At 35.2% G+C, this 18,061-nt stretch overlaps 1 protein-coding gene across 1 annotated transcript in view; it reads left to right on the forward strand.

Moving 5' to 3' along the window:
* Nucleotides 1-243: 243 nt before the first annotated feature.
* LOC136826774 (C-type lectin domain family 4 member F-like) overlaps nt 244-18,061 on the forward strand; it is a 165,011-nt gene continuing 147,193 nt past the window's right edge. The window contains exon 1 of the mRNA XM_067084203.1: nt 244-318. The gene's annotated coding sequence lies outside the window, so the exon portion shown is untranslated. The remainder of the gene's footprint in view (nt 319-18,061) is intronic.

Below are 18,061 nucleotides of genomic sequence, written 5' to 3' on the forward strand. Positions count from 1 at the left end.
TTCCAGAAATATAAAATTATGTAAGTGTAGGTAACAGTTCCCAACAGACCGTCAGTTTTTACCCAATACCCATAACCCACCTCGATTTGTGAAGTAGCTTGTTATTGTGGTTCTGGTTCAAGCAACGTCCTTGTGCTTTGTGACGCGACGTTACTCATCTCATTTTTGCAATTATAATGCCAGAAAGTAAGAAAAAGCCCGTCCTTATGAGGGAAAAATTTCACCGATTGTGTCTGCTACTTGGGTTACGAAGAGGGACCCAAACAAGCGGGAAGCTCTCGCCTGGGATATCAACAATGCAAGAACTTCCAGATCTAGGTAGGCTTGAATTTCCTTAAGTGATTTGTTGCCCAGTATGTACCTCATGATTACTTATTTTTATGATAATGATGATAATTATATAAGACTAGTAAGCTTGACTTTACTGCAGTGAGTTGTCGTCTGACTCGTGACTTGTATAGGCTTGGGTGTTCAGCTTTGGTTTTTGTTTACTTTATCCTCGCAGATGTTTGTTTATTTGCCTCTTCAGTATCAGAACGGAAAACATGCACATTGATAGCTTATATAGGTTATGAGGAAAACTTTATATTGATAGCATATATTTTGGTATTATTTTACAATAGTTCCAACTCATTCTATAATAATTATAGTATTATAGATGTATTTTGCATAAAAAATAATTCAACTTTGTCTCAGAACACTTTTTGGGGAAATTCACCATATTCGAGATATGAATGTTTATATAATCCCCATCCTCGAAAAATTTCTAAGTGTTTTGTTTAACACGGACACAGTTTGTGCTCTGATGCGAATTTGTTTTTGTTTAGAACTGCATTGTGGTTCTGATGCGAATTTTTTCCCCTTAAAATTGCATTGTGGGTAGTTACGTGTTGTCTAGGAGTCACGTGACCTGGTGAAAATCTTACAGGTGTCAGACATTTTCGCTTGTCATTTGGTTGAAGTCTGGCATAGAGTGAGGTTATGTCCAGTCTGTGTTCATCTTGTAACTTTGATTATTTTCGCTTAATTCACGATTTCTTTGAAAATGAAACACGATGCATTGATTTTTAAAGACAACATGGAGTGGTACCTGCAGCAGTGCAGTTCAGTTTTACACCAATTTTTGCTTGAAGCTGCTAAATTATATCCACCTTTAAGTGACACTCAGCCACCATCACCACCTAGGGAATCATTTTCTGATGACGATGACGATGACACTGTAGATAAGCCACAACCATCTTGTTCTGGATATAACCCATCAAAAAATTTGTGTCCATCCAAATAAGGTAAATTTATAATTTTTTAAAATATTGTAACATCTGTAACCCCTGTCAGCTAGCAATGCATCAACATTACCTCTTGCCAGTATATACATGCCTGCCAAGAATCCTTATAAATGCGGTAAGGCGCGGCGCTCCATCCACCCCCCTCGCGGTTAAGGGATGTTAGGCTACATTACACTTGCCTACATTGCCTGACTATGGCTTGTTAGGTATGCTATGATTTACCTCATTTTAGTCATTAATTCAAATGCTGTTTTGTGTCGATGGTGATTTACCCCACCCAAAACCCCCATTCCCAAAGGGTCCCTAACCTTGTTGGGGTGTATAGGCTAGTAACTCAAAAACAACTCTTATCCCCAATGTATTACTATCATAACCATTCAGAACACATTAAAACACACATGAAAATACATAATTACTTTAGAAAAATGGAGTTGATACTGTTGTAAAAATTTACCAATATTTTTAGGAAAGTTTGTTACCAGTCTGAACTCCAATTCCACATGAGGACTAGTACTAAACACGGTGAAACAGTGATTCATCTACACTGTTTCGGCTTGTGTAGTACTAGCCCCTGGGGGATCAAATGCCCCTTCAAATGTCCTTAAGTACATTTCGCAAAATTGAAACTTACAAAATACCCTAAATCATTTACATGTATTTGATTTTTTATTGCGATAAATATTAGTTTGCAAGAATTATGTATATAGAATGTCTGTAATTTTTTATGAAGATTCGGAAGATATAATAAAAATCGAATAGGGATGTTCGGACTGGAAACGAACATTATCCTATTTTTTTTATTTTTTTATAGTTTAAGAGGAATACTTTGGGGCGAGTGTTGAACGAAGGGAACTAACCTAACCTTTCCTAGAATACCCTGCCTGACCTTAGTAACCAGACCTTACCATCCTAACCTCTTTAGGGCATTTATTTTTATAAGTTATGAAAAAACTTTGCACTGATAGCATATAGCCTACTATTTTTTATAGGTAGCATATACTATTTTTTATAGGTTATGAAGAAAACTATAAATTTTTTTTATGGAAAAATAGCAAAAATTTATAAAGTTTTCTTCATAACCTATAAAAATAGTATATGATATCAGTGCAAAGCTTTTTTCATAAAAAAATTATATTAATAAAAAAGAATAAATGGTTTTTGTACTAAAACTATTTCGGCATATAAGAAATATGCCCTGAAATTTACAGTATAACCAAATGAATAGACATGTGCTCCCTCTCGTGATTTCTATGTTTTACCTAAAATTTGCATTTATATTTTCAAGTAAAGTTTGCAAATAAATTTACCAATAACGATAAAGGGTACAATAAAAGTAGGGAAATGAACGAAATTTTATTAATGGAAAAGAATGTATTCTGGAATTCAAAATAAGCTCACAATAATGTATTATGTACATACATTATGCACACATACAGGAATTTGCCATAAAAAGAGCTGAAAATTTACATTATATATATATATATATATATATATATATATATATATATATATATATATATATATATATATATATATATATATATATATATATATATATATATATATATATATATATATATATATATATATTATAATGAACCTGACTTGGTTGAGTGGGTTCTAAAATTCAAAAAAAGAATGGGACTGGAATGAATGACAAAAGTTGTGACAAAGAAAGGAGGAAGGAGCCGAACAATAGGATTAATTGTGTTCATAAGGCAAAGTGATAAACATGTTTTGTTCCTTTAGTTTTGCTGAAGTGAGCTTAGACCAGGGAAACAGTTAAAGTTCTTTGATGGAGTGATGCCCTTTTACTTTAGTGTATTTCTTGTTTATTTCTTGTTTATTACTGATACCTCACACTTGTTTTGATAAACTTAGTTCAATTTTTCACATGATTAATTAGCTTTTTAAGGGATCACTGTTACCTTTAGAGTACTGAGTCGTAATTTTAATTGTTATGAGAGTTCAGGTATCTGGCTGAAGTGAGGTAAATTTTTGAAATCTGTGATTAGGCTGTAATAACTAGGTACTTGAATGCTTTTGTGACAATATATATATATATACACATTATGTATGTATATATATATATATATATATATATATATATATATATTTATATATATATATATATATATATATATATATATATTATATATATATATATATATATATATATATATATATATATATATATATATATATATATATATATATATATATATATATATATATATATATATATATATATATATATATATATATATATATATATATATATATGTAGAATCTACTGGTCACTTTTACCAGGCAAGAAATTGAAGAGACTTGTGATTGCCGGTCGCAATCACAAGTCTCTTCAATTTCTTGCCTTTGGATGGACAGTACCAGTAGTTACAAGCATATCCAAAAAAAAAAAAAAGAAGAATTGAGAAGTTAAGAGGGCATTGTGGCTATTAGAATTACATACATATATGATATATATATATATATATATATATATATATATATATATATATATATATGTATATATATATCATGTTTATGTATATGTAATTGTAATAGCCACAATGCCCTCTTAACTTCTCAAATTCTTCATGCTTTTTTGGATATGCTTGTCACTGCAAAGCTGTAAGATCCAAGCACAAGAAATTGAAGAGACTGTGATGCCTGGTCGTGGGAAACGAACCTGCTTCACCATAATCACAATGAGGTCACGTTGCCGATCTGACCACGAGAAGGATAAAAGTCTATTACCTCTATTATCCTTCTCGTGGTCAGGTCGGCAACGTGACCTCCTTGTGATTATGGTGACTCTCGTGGTCAGGTTGGCAACGTGACCTCCTTGTGATTATGGTGACGCGGTTCGTTTCCAGCGACCGGGCATCACAGTCTCTTCATTTTCTTGCGCTTGGATCTTAAGGCTTTTTTTAATGACAAGCATATCCAAAAAGCATGAGGAATTTGAGAAGTTAAGAGGACGTTGTGGCTATTACAAAATTACATATACATATATATATATATATATATATATATATATATATATATATATATATATATATATATATATATATATATATATATATAGATATCTGACCAGTCGATTCTACATATATATATGTAATTTATATATATATATATATATATATATATATATATATATATATATATATATATATATATATATATATATATATATATAATTACATATATATATGTAGAATCTACTTGTCACTTATATATATATATATATATATATATATATATATATATATATATATATATATATATATATATATATATATATATATATATATTGTGACGAAGTGTCCAGTGTCTGTTCTTCAAATCAAACCTGATATCTAAGTGCTTGTCCCGGAGTCTAAGGCACCATTTATATATGGGGGAAATGGTCCAGTGTCTGTTCTTCAAATCAAACCTGGTATCTAAGTGCTTGTCCCAGAGTCTAGAGCACCATTTATATATGGTGACCCCGGAGTGTCCAGTGTCTGTTCTTTAAATCAAACCTGGTATCTAAGTGCTTGATATTTGATTACCAAACTTACCATTTATTCAACAATAATAGTTACCTCACAAAAGCCAGACACCTGAACCCTCATCACACATACAAGACGACTGATTTCTCTAAAGGCAACAGTGATCCCATATAAAACTCATCGATCATGAAAGAAAGCAGATAAAGTTCGTTAAACAGGTGTGAGGTAAAATCTAAGGGCATCACTCCATTAACATTATAAAAGTTCAAATATTTTTATTTATTTCATTTCCCTGGTTCGAGCTCACTTCAATTACTTGAAGGAAAACATCTCACTTACCACTCTATCTCTAATTCAAATCAAAATTACTGGTGGGTCAATGAATGAAACTCTGATATAATATTTTAAATACAAAAATTTATTTCTAAATTCAAAGATTATACATGACATTAACAGTCTCAGGAAATTTATTATTACTTGAAAATTGGATTAAATCTGAATTAATCATCAGTCAAAATTAAATCAGAAATTAATTTATCAATTAATCAAAATTTATTAAAGAAGAATTTAAATTGTTAACAAGATTTCAATTCCCAAGTGTTAAACAAAATAAGGCAAATAAATCAATCATGTAAAAATGTGGATACAAAAGACACAGAAATATACTCTGCAAAAGATTAAATATCAAAATGTAAAGCAAAAATTAAGGCAATAGCAAATACATTACATTTATGCATAAAAGAAAAATTCTTCAAAAGATAAAGCATAAAACATATAACACGAAAAAATATATAAAAAAGTGAAAAGGTATCTTTACATATAAACCACTTAAATATTTTTCTTAGTGCACTAGAAACCCACAATAATTATATTACAATACCTTGGTACTAAAATGCTTCGTGTCTTTAACCAGGCGCCGTTACACACACTTAATAAAATACACTGTTCAGATAAGTGAGACACATTTACTAAGGGATTAAACAAATAAAGATATGAGTGACCATCGTCTACCTAAATATCAATTACGTTAAAACAGGACATTCGTAAAAGAGAGAGAGAGAGAGAGAGAGAGAGAGAGAGAGAGAGAGAGAGAGACGCGGAGCGAAAGAAAAATGCAGCTCCTTTCACAATGTTTTAAATTTTTGGTCTCTGAGTGTCGACTCCTCTGTATGGGCGTCTATCTACGTGGTAGGTCTAACCACAGTGTTTTGATCGAGTCCCAATGGAATGCCTTGCACGCTAATGGAGAAGGTGATAGCCTCAGCAAGTTTTGAATATGGACTAACAACTTACGTCCCTATACAAAGAACAAGGCTCTCAGTCTCTCTCAGCTCGATGCATAAGTCCTTTATAACCCATACAGGGTGTAATCATTTTACCTACGCTAACTCTCTTTTACGGTATACGCGTATCTGAACACAAAATCATAGTTATACAACAACTCACACATATACACGGGGAGATTACTGCATTATGAAAACCACAGTATAAGACTCCTCCCCCAAGAAGATTGGTTATCCTGGGGTTGAATCCAACGATTCACAACGTGGATAAGTAATCAGCAACCACATTGTTCTTACCCGAGATATGCTGTACCTTAATATTATAGGGTTGCAAGCACAGAGACCACTGGAGTGAGTCTCTGGTTGTGATTTGATCCGCTGTAAGAACGTGAGCGGATTGTGATCAGACAGCACTAAAATCTCTTCATTCCTAGGTCTGTTCACATACACTTCAAACCTTTTCAATGCTGTGATTAAGGCTAGAGTTTCTTTTTCGATCATGGAATACACTTTCTGATGCTTTTTCAGTTTCGAAGACACGAAACATACGGGATGCAAAAGTTCACTTTCATCTTCTTGAAGTAGTACAGCTCCAATTCCACAGTCAGAGGCATCAACTTTCTTATTGAAGTCTGGAGCTTGAAGTACTGGTCTTGAGGTTAAAATATTTTTTACCTTCTCAAAGGATTCTTGACATTCTGTAGTCCAAACAAACTTAGCTTTGGGACTAGTTAAGTCTGTTAAAGGGGCTACTACAGCTGAGAAATTTGGGCAGAAACGTCGATAGAATCCTGCCATGCCCAAAAATCTCTGTAGCTGTTTTTTTCGTAGTAGGTGGGGTAGCCTTACGGATACCCTCTACATTAGCATTAACTGGAGCGAAAAGGCCTTTCCCAACTTCAAACCCAAGATACTGCACAGTTGCCTTCCCGAACTCACTCTTCTCTAGGTTGACTGTTAGTCCTGCTTCCCTTAGTTTCTTGAAAACTTTCCTCAGGATCTTCAGATGTTCTTCCCATGTTGTAGAGTAAATGACTATGTCATCCAAATATACACCTACTCCTTCTATGGACCCTAGCAGTTGATCCATCACTCGCTGAAACGTTGCAGGTGCATTCATCAGACCAAATGGCAGAACAGTATACTGGTACAGTCCAAAAGGAGTAATAAAAGCTGACAACAACTTAGCATTCTCATCTAAGGGAATTTGATAGTATCCCTTCCACAAGTCTATCTTGGAGACAAACTTGGCTTGCCCAACATTATCAAGTAACTGATCTATAAGAGGCAAGGGATAGTTGTCAGCCACACTGATGGAATTCAGTTTCCTATAATCAGTACACATCCTAAATGAGCCATCAGGTTTCTTCACTAACACACATGGAGAACTGTAGTGACTTGAACTGGGTTCTGCTAATCCATGCTGCAACAAATTTTCAACTTCTTTCTTCAAAACATCTCGATGATAAGTTGACAGGCGATAAGCTCTCTGCTTGAATGGTCTGCCATCATCTTGGATCTTGATCTCATGCTTGATCAGATCAGTACGCCTAGGTACATCTGCAAATAGTTCTGTGAAGCTTCTAATCACTTCACACAACTCACCACCTTGCTGAACACTCAGATGTTTCAGTTTATCCTCCAAATTTTCCAAAATTGAAGAATTATTCATCTTGCTTTCAGCTCCCAATTCATATCCATCGTCGTCTTCTGTAGTTGAAGTCGTCTGGGTTATTGGACACAGTTTCCATTTTGGTTTCTGAGAAGTAAGGTTTCAAGAGGTTTACATGTATCTTCCTTTTTCGTCTTCGTCTTTCTGGTGTTTCAATTACATAAGTTCTGTCACTTAACCTCTCAATTATCTTGTAAGGACCTTGAAACTTGTTGGAAAGGGGAAATCTCTTGACAGGTAGAAACACTAACACTTGTTGACCAACACTAAAATTTCTTAGCTTAGTCTTCTTATCATATCTCCTTTTCATTTTCTCTTGACTTAGTTTCAGATTTTCTAAAGAGAATTTTCTAATCTCTTCCAATCTTTTCCTCAAGTTCTTTACATACTCTCCTTGGACTTCCACTTGATTTTCTTCCCAATTTTCTGCAAGAATTTTCAACGGTCCTCTCACTTCTCTACCAAAAATCATCTCGTTAGGTGAACAACCCATGCTTTCTTGATAAGCATTCCTAATTTCAAATACCATCAATTGTACACCAACATCCCAGTCTCTGCCTGACTCAGAACAATACTTAGTCAGCATACTTTTCGATGTCTGGTGAAACCTTTCCAAGGCTCCTTGAGTCTCTGGGTGATATGCAGTGGACAACTGTTGTTTCACTCCCTAACAAGTTCATCACATCCTGAAACAGTTTGGAAGTAAAATTGGTTCCTCTATCACTTTGTACAATTTCAGGTATCCCAAACTTTGAGAAAACTCCACTAGTTTCTCAGCAACTACCTTTGCAGATATGTTTCTAACAGGGATTGCCTCAGGATATCTTGTCACAGGACACATCAATGTTAACAGATACTCATGACCCTTCTTCGTCTTCGGCAGTGGTCCAACCATATCTATAATCACCTAGCTAAAGGGTTCTCCTCTAACTTCTATAGGTTGTAGGGGGGGCTTTCTGAATGGTCTCATTTGGCTTTCCAGCTATCTGGCAGGTATGACACTCCCGACAGAACTTGCTAACATCTTTGTGAAGTCCAGGCCAGAAAAAATATTTCATGGTCATCTCCACAGTCTTCCTGATTCCCATATGTCCAGACTCATGAGCTACTGCTACTACTTGCTTCCTCAATGGACGTGGGATCAAAATTTGATGATATTCGCCCCATTCAGCATCTCCTGGTATATCTGCAGGTCTATGCTTCCTCATCAGCAAACCTTCCTTCAGATAATAACAGGTAGGAGTCTGTTGCATCTCTTCTTGATCAACAACTCTGAAAAACAACTCAGCTAATGATGTATCCTTCTTCTGCAGTTCCATTAGCTTCTCTCTGGTCACCTCCAACTTCAAGGGTTGAGCTCTCAATATCTGCTAACTCAGCTACTGTAGTTTCACTGTTATCCTCAGGAACATCTTGACTACTCAGAGTCTCTTCAGGGACGACAGCTTCTTCTTGGGAAACCTCTTCTTGATCAGCACTAGGGGAAGTATCATTTCTCCGAAACAACTCTTCTAAGCTCAATGATCCTTCTGGAGTGGGTAAATCCTCAGTCTCTTCACTTGCAGGCATAGTCCTCTTCATACTCCTAGTAGTCACACAGCTAGGAAATAGGTGGGGGTTATTCTTCTCCAAATCTACCGTAGGACTAATCTCAATGGTTTATTTGTCACTATAGGACAAGGAACAAATGGCACACTACCAACTTCATTCCCCAACAGAACATGTACACCTTCAACAGCCAGTGAGTCCTTTACAGCAAAATCAACATCTCCTGTCACTAATTCACATGCCAGGTGTAAGCGGCATATAGGAGTTACCTCTTCTCCTCCTATACCCTTCAAAATAACAGAATCTCCTGTAAGATTCTCCTCCAACTATGGGTGAGCACCACGGACTACCACACTATGGTTGCTCCCTGTATCACGTAACACCTTGGCTGGTACCTGCACACTTCCTCCTGGAGTTGTCAGCATACCCTCATAGATATATGGCTTAAAAGCCTCCAAACTGCTCAGCCACTCACTGCTTGAAGTTACATTTCCACTGGTTGCTAAACATTCAGCATGTTTAGTCTCAGTCTTCACTGGAGCTTGACTCCTCCCCATTGTTCTTTGTAGTCTGTTTCACCTGGTCATTTCTTACTACTTGACCAACTGGTTTGGACTGCCAATGTGTCTGATGACACTCCCGACTGAAGTGTCCTGCTCTTCCACACTTGTAGCAGACAACATTAGGCTTCTGTAATTGCCTTTCAACATTATTATATGAGGATTTTACATTAGGTTGCTGAGGAATATTACCCTGCACTGACTTGGTATTGCCACTTGTAGGATTTCCATTAAATCTGCTCCTGAAATTTGGATGAGACCTAAAACCTGGGCGTTGATTCTGGTACTTGACATTATAGTTCCTTCTGCTGCTTATGATGTTAAAGTCCTCGCTAAGTGTAGCAGCTTTGTCAAGTTTATTCACCTCTCTCTCTCTCAGATAGGCTCTTATGTGTTCAGGAATTCCCCTAAGATATTGTTCAAGAACAAATAATTCTTCAAGATCTTCAAATGTTTTAACTTTAGCAGCCTCCAGCCATCGTTTAAAACATCATCTTACTTTGTACGCATAATCCAAGAAAGTTATCTGGTCATCCTTTCTCAAAGATCTGAATGTTTCATTATAATATTCAGTGGTCATCTGGTAAACTTGTAGCACATTGTGTTTAAGTACCTTGTACTTTACACTGATCAGCTGATAAGGCTAAATAGGCACTTCGTCCTTTACCAATGAGAACACTCTGCAACAAGACTGACCATTTATCCTCTGGCCATCCCATTCCTGCAGCCACTTTTTCAAAGTGATCAAAAAACTCATCTGGAGCTGCTTCTGTAAACTTTGGAATTAACTTCTGCACTCTTACTACATCAAATACAGGGTCTAAATCACCTTGAGTAGGGTTAGATGGTGTTACAGGCATTCAGCTGTAGCTTTTAACCTTTCCATCTCTCTTGTGTCTAGCTATTTCTCTTTCTTCTTCTTCTATTTTTTCTTAATTCTTCAGCAGCTTTCTCTTCTCTTTCTTTTTCTTTCTCGTTTTTCTCTGTCTTCTTTTCTCTTTCAGCCTGCATTTTTCTCTCTTTCAGCCTGCATCTTCAGCTTAATCAAATTTGCTTCTGCTTCTAGACGTCTAAGCTCTGCTTCTGCATCACTTTCTCTTTCTTTTGCCCATGTTTATCTATAAGTTCTGCCTCAGCTGCGTTCAACAATTCTTGAGCATCTCCGAGCTCCTCATCTATTTTACCAGAGTCCATCAATGCTTGGATTGCAATGAATTTTATTTGTACCTTTACCATGTTGGCAGACACCTGACCACCACATGCGACTGCTATCTCACTCCACTGTGCTTTAGTCAGAGTGATTTCAGATAACTCTTGATGGAGGGGGTTTGCTAAAAACTCCTGAATGTCGAATAGAGCCATTTTTTCAATTACTCAACTAATAACTCAATATTACAACAATTCAACATAATTGCAAAAACAATTATATGGTCACTCTCCTCATAAAATAAAAGAACTATATGGTCACTCTCCTAACAAGATATGTCCCTAACACCACCAGTATACACCAGAGTGATATTTGTGATCTGTTTTCCCAGGGTCTTGGGCACCACTTATATATGTGACGAAGTGTCCAGTGTCTGTTCTTCAAATCAAACCTGATATCTAAGTGCTTGTCCCGGAGTCTAAGGCACCATTTATATATGGGGGAAATGGTCCAGTGTCTGTTCTTCAAATCAAACCTGGTATCTAAGTGCTTGTCCCGGAGTCTAGTGCACCATTTATATATGGTGACCCCGGAGTGTCCAGTGTCTGTTCTTTAAATCAAACCTGGTATCTAAGTGCTTGATATTTGATTACCAAACTTACCATTTATTCAACAATAATAGTTACCTCACAAAAGCCAGACACCTGAACCCTCATCATACATACAAGACGACTGATTTATCTAAAGGCAACAGTGATCCCTTATAAAACTTATCAATCATGAAAGAAAGCAGATAAAGTTCGTTAAACAGGTGTGAGGTAAAATCTAAGGGCATCACTCCATTAACATTATAAAAGTTCAAATATTTCTATTTATTTCATTTCCCTGGTTCGAGCTCACTTCAATTACTTGAAGGAAAACATCTCACTTACCACTCTATCTCTAATTCAAATCAAAATTACTGGTGGGTCAATGAATGAAACTCTGATATAATATTTTAAATACAAAAATTTATTTCTAAATTCAAAGATTATACATGACATTAACAGTCTCAGGGAAATTTATTATTACTTGGAAAATTGGATTAAATCTGAATTAATCATGTCAAAATTAAATCAGAAATTAATTTATCAATTAATCAAAATTTATTAAAGAAGAATTTAAATTGTTAACAAGATTTCAATTCCCAAGTGTTAAACAAAATAAGGCAAATAAATCAATCATGTAAAAATGTGGATACAAAAGACACAGAAATATACTCTGCAAAAGATTAAATATCAAAAAATGTAAAGCAAAAAATTAAGGCAATAGCAAATACATCACATATATGCATAAAAGAAAAATTCTTCAAAAGATAAAGCATAAAACATATAACACGAAAAAAATATCAAAAAAAGTGAAAAGGTATCTTTACATATAACCACTCTAAATATTTTTCTTAGTGCACTAGAAACCCAATAATTATATTACAATACCTTGGTACCAAATGCTTCGTGTCTTTAACCAGGCGCCGTTACACACTCACTTAATAAAATACACTGTTCAGATAACTCAGACACATTTACTAAGGGATTAAACAATTAAAGATATGAGTGACCATCGTCTACCTAAATATCAATTCCGTTAAAACAGGACATTCGTAAAATCCCGAGAGCGAGAGAGAGAGAGAGAGAGAGAGAGAGAGAGAGAGAGAGAGAGAGAGAGAGAGAGAGACGCGGAGCGGAAAAATGCAGCTCCTTTTCACAACGCTTTTTGGTCTCTGAGTGTCGACTCTTCTGTATGGGCGTCTATCTACGTGGTAGGTCTAACCACAGTGTTTTGATCGAGTCTCAATGGAATGCCTTGTATGCTAATGGAGAAGGTGATAGCCTCAGCAAGTTTTGAATATGGACTAACAACTTACGTCCCTATACAAAGAACAAGGCTCTCAGTCTCTCTCAGCTCGATGCATAAGTCCCTTTTTATAACCCATACAGGGTGTAATCATTTTACCTACGCTAACTCTTTTACGGTATACGCGTATCTGAACACAAAATCATAGTTATACAACAACTCACACATACACACGGGGAGATTACTGCATTATGAAAACCACAGCATAAGAATATATATATATATATATATATATATATACACATATATATATATATATAATATATAATATATATATATGTATATATATATATATATATATATATATAATATATAATATATAATATATTTTATATATATATATATATATATATATATATATATATATATATATATATATATATTTTATATATATATTTATATATATATATATATATATATATATATACATATACATATACACATATATTTATATATATATATATATACATATACACACATATGTATATATACATATATATATATATATATGCAGGTTGACCATCACTAATCTGGCATCATTGGGACCTGGAGGGTGCCAGATTAGCCATTTTGCTGGATTAGCCATTTATTAGGCTAGAATACATGAAACCCAGTAGCTAAGCACATCATCTTAGAATTAAAATATCCCATAAATCAGTACAAGTTGGTTAATAAACAAAAGACAATTATCAAATACAGGTAGTGCTGGAGTTACGATATTTCGAGTTTACGATGGGGTTAGCAATTAATACTGATACAAAAATATTTAAGAAATATTTTTAGATTTCATGCAGGCGCAGGCAGCAAGAGAGACCACCTTCTTTTCCTCCATCTCTTTATTCCATCTGCTAGTTAAAAAAAGTAAGAAAGAATGATAAAAGTATTGTTAGTAACGTTATACTCTTGCGTAAATGCGTACAGCCATAAACAACTGAACGGGAAACTTGTTTTGCTAATTATCGTATCGGATAACAACTGTTTTGCTTGTATTTCAACCATCGTACGGTAATGCACAATTACTGTAGTTATGTTACAAATAACGTTAAGTATTGTACAAAAGGACTGATATATTTTTTACACTATACCCTTATTTGCTTTGGAGAAAAGATCGGCATGGAAATATACTGCTACAGTAACTTTAAGCTGCAAGTTGTACCTGAAGCTGAGAAAACAATGTTCAAGCTGCTAATGACTATAAATTATCGTGCTTCGGCAACATTGATGAAACTTGACCGTAAATAAAACTGGAGAGAATGTATTTTAATCAAAACTACTGGGCATGAAAGAATACAAATTACCACTGTTTTCACGCCGATAAAAGATAAATACGTAAAGCTCGTATTATGACGAAATCAAGAGAAAATAGCGAACGGAATCTTGATTTTTTTTTTACACAAAACAAATATGCCCCCAAAATGGCCAGCCGCGATTCCCGCAAACGTCATATATTAACGAAAAAAAATTGCTAAATTAATTTCACAACGGGACGTATTTGTTATATTTCGACTTAAAAACACTTCGTATAACGAAAAATATCCTTATCCCAAATAAATAAAGTATCCATATTCATTTATGCTAACTAGAAGCAAGAAAAGCACTTTGAACTTAGTCAAATGCGGCGAAATAAACACCGCGATATTGATTCCCAAAACAAAACATTGATCGCAATTTATAATACAAAAGCAATATGAGAATATACGCAACTGGAAACAATGTAGTAAAGCATAACTTTTTAAAAGATCCATGAAAAAGATGCACATTCATTATGTTGATGTCTGTATAATACTGTCAATATGTGAATAGAGTTCAGTATAATGTAGTCTAGGCTACCAGTTTGTTGATGCAGCACACTGCGCCACCAAATCAAGCAGCCGGTGAGCGAGTTAGAAGAGCGACCGGGAAATTTGAAAATTAGTGGAAACATTAGAAATTACTCTAGCCAAAATTTGTGCCGGATTACTGATTGTTCCGGACTACTAATTGCTCGATTAGTGATGGTCAACCTGTATATATATATATATATATATATATATATATATATATATATATATATATATATATATATATATATATACATATATACATATATATATATATATATATATATATATATATATATATATATATATATATATATATATATATATATATATATATATATATATATATATATATATATATATAGAATCTACTGGTCACTTTTACCAGAGACATATGTAATTGTAATGTGTGTGTGTGTCTGTAACTTCTAGAATTCTCATGCTTTTTTTGGATATATGTTGTCACTACAAAGCCCTCTTAAGATCCAAGCACAAGCTTTTTGGATATTATTTATATATATATATATTATATATATATATATATATATATATATATATATATTATATATATATATATATATATATATATATATATATATATATATATATATATATATATATATATATTGCAAGTTCTTACCATTGAAGTTGACGCATCTAACAGGGAACCTACACTTTTGGGCAAGAAATGAATGCTAGGAGAATTATATTTCAAGTAATGGAAGGATTCAGGAGAGGAATTCCAAGTCTAAGTTAATCAAGTGTATTTACGTAAATCAGAAAACTAAATTACAAGGAGCCTTATGCGTTGGGCTCTTGGCACTTTCAAGTTGAATTACACAATTGACAAAGGCTAAGAGTGCCACTTGATATGGGATAAAATACAATGAAATTACACTCAGGAATAACTTGATTGATGGACGTAGGGGCACAGTGGTTACAGATGATTCTACAGCGAGTCACACACCCTTTCTCTAATGTTTGGAGAAAGGTACATGATCACTTGTTAGCCAAACACAGCCCAATCTTTACAAGGGAATGTTGAAGGCTCAAGGAGTTAACGTCAAGTTTTGCCCCCTTAAATTATTCTTTAACACTGATAAATGATTACCATCAATGTCAGGGTCTTGCACTATGCAAGGGAAAAAGGAAAACGAAATGAGATAAGAGTAAGATGAATGACTGAACACTCCACCGCACAGGACCTTATTCCTTAAACGAAGATCCTTGATTGCAGAATAAATGTCTCTCAAACGAGTGGGACTTTCTACATGTGGTACGTTAAGGTAGCATTCGGATGTGAAAGTGATCGGCCAGACAAAGAGAGATGAGCATATAGCTCAGAGACCAGGGCCACTCAGTGACATGTCACGGGGTCAGTATTCTAGCTGCTGCTGGTGTTTATGACCCTTTGTCATGTTTATATGACCTCGGTTTACTGCCGGTGTTCCTGTTTGGGAATAAGAGTCTTTCTACCAATAAGAGTCATAAAACAGATTAAGGCAAGAGCTTTGAAGAGGCTTAGTGAGTGAAAGTGGACCCTGACAAATTTAATGGGTAAATTTTAATTAACAGGGAGCCACTCCTTAACATGCTTTCTGTCTCTCAGTGTTGTTTCTCTGAAAGTTAGCATAGAGGGCTGTGAAGAAGTGAATACTTCAAGCAATATACATATATGTATGTATATATATCTATATATGTATGTATATTTATATTTATATATATATATATATATATATATATATATATATATATATATATATATATATATATATATATATATATATATACTGTATATATGTCACTATATAACAAGCAAAGGTTGCCCCAGAGGAAAGGGTATGTTAGTCATTGTCCCGTTCATTCTTTAATTGCAGAAACGAAAACTGACGCAGATCCTTCAGATGCAAATATTTTTGAATACTAAGACCCTTCAGTCCCTCCACTTCAGATCAGCTTCTTTACACTTATTGCTTCTGCACCACAACCACAGTAAACAAAGATCCGACCTTTTCATTACTTGATGCCACCCTGAGCGCGAGAATGTTATTTCGTTCGTTCCTGAAATAATGCAAGGGCAAAATGGTGTTGTCTGAAGGAGGTAGGCTAGTATACCATTGAAAAGAAAAGCAGATAAATAGTTGGAGACGAATAGGGACGTGACTTACGAAAATAACCTTAAATCCAGTAGTTTACCTTAACGAAGAGATGAAATTCCTCGTCTGATGGGGGCCAGCAAGAGGGAGGGCAAGGGAATCATTTCACTCTGGTTACCGCCAGCCACGTGTTAGAATTAGTCAGGTCAATGGAGCAAGGGACAGGACATCCGTCCTGGATCAACTTCCGAGCAAATCTGAGAGTGAGCGTGTCTTTCCAAGACCCTATATAACTTCCTGGAATCACGTTTTTTCTCCTCCTAGGTGGCGTTGGGATCGTCGTGCCCACATGGCAATGCGGGCACGCTTGGCTCAAGTTCCAAGATGGGGGAACACACATGTTCAATTTGCCAGCTGGCCTGCCTCGGGCGACAATTAGCTCCGATCCGGTCCGCACCTGGAATTTAAGGAATTTTGACAGTCCCACGAACACAAGGGGATTAAAGTGGTTTCCCCCCAAAGGCAGTGGTTAAGTTAAGTATACCTTAGTTTAACCAGACCACTGAGCTGATTAACAGCTCTCCTAGAGAGGGCTGGCCCGAAGGATTAGACTTATTTTACATGGCTAAGAACCAATTGGTTACCTAGCAATGGGACCTACAGCTTATTGTGGAATCCGAACCACATTATAGTGAGATAAATTTCTATCACCAGAAATAAATTCCTCCAATTCTTCATTGGCCGGTCGGAGAATCGAACGCAGGCCCAGCAGAGTGCTACCGAGAACGGTACTGACCAGTCCAACGAGGAACTCCAAAGGCAGTGGTGAGAGAGAGGTTTTATAGAGGCGAATTGTGTCTTCAGTGATTCATACTAAAATAAATGAACTCCGTGAGTATTCCTTATTTCATTTGACTTATTGACTGGTGAGATGGCATCTGAGAGGGTACTCTCGACACCTCCCCCAACCTTGATGATATTTACACCCTTAGACGGGTTGAAATGGCTAACATCAAGAGGTTAATATTGTTATACTTAGAATACTACATATGCTTATTAGTAAAAGACTTTGTCATAAGGTCATGCGGTTAATATACCTTGAGGAGACAGTACAATGTAATTATTTGTGGGCTTGCTTAGGTGTTGCCACGATACTTGAGAGCAGCGGTCTAGTGCCATTGGGGGCACTATAAACACTGGTGCCAGGAGGCATACATTATAAGTACATAGGATGTATCAGTATGAAGTAGGGGCTATGG

The sequence above is a fragment of the Macrobrachium rosenbergii genome, chromosome 41 (assembly GCF_040412425.1).
Source record: "Macrobrachium rosenbergii isolate ZJJX-2024 chromosome 41, ASM4041242v1, whole genome shotgun sequence".
NCBI lineage: Eukaryota > Metazoa > Arthropoda > Malacostraca > Decapoda > Palaemonidae > Macrobrachium > Macrobrachium rosenbergii.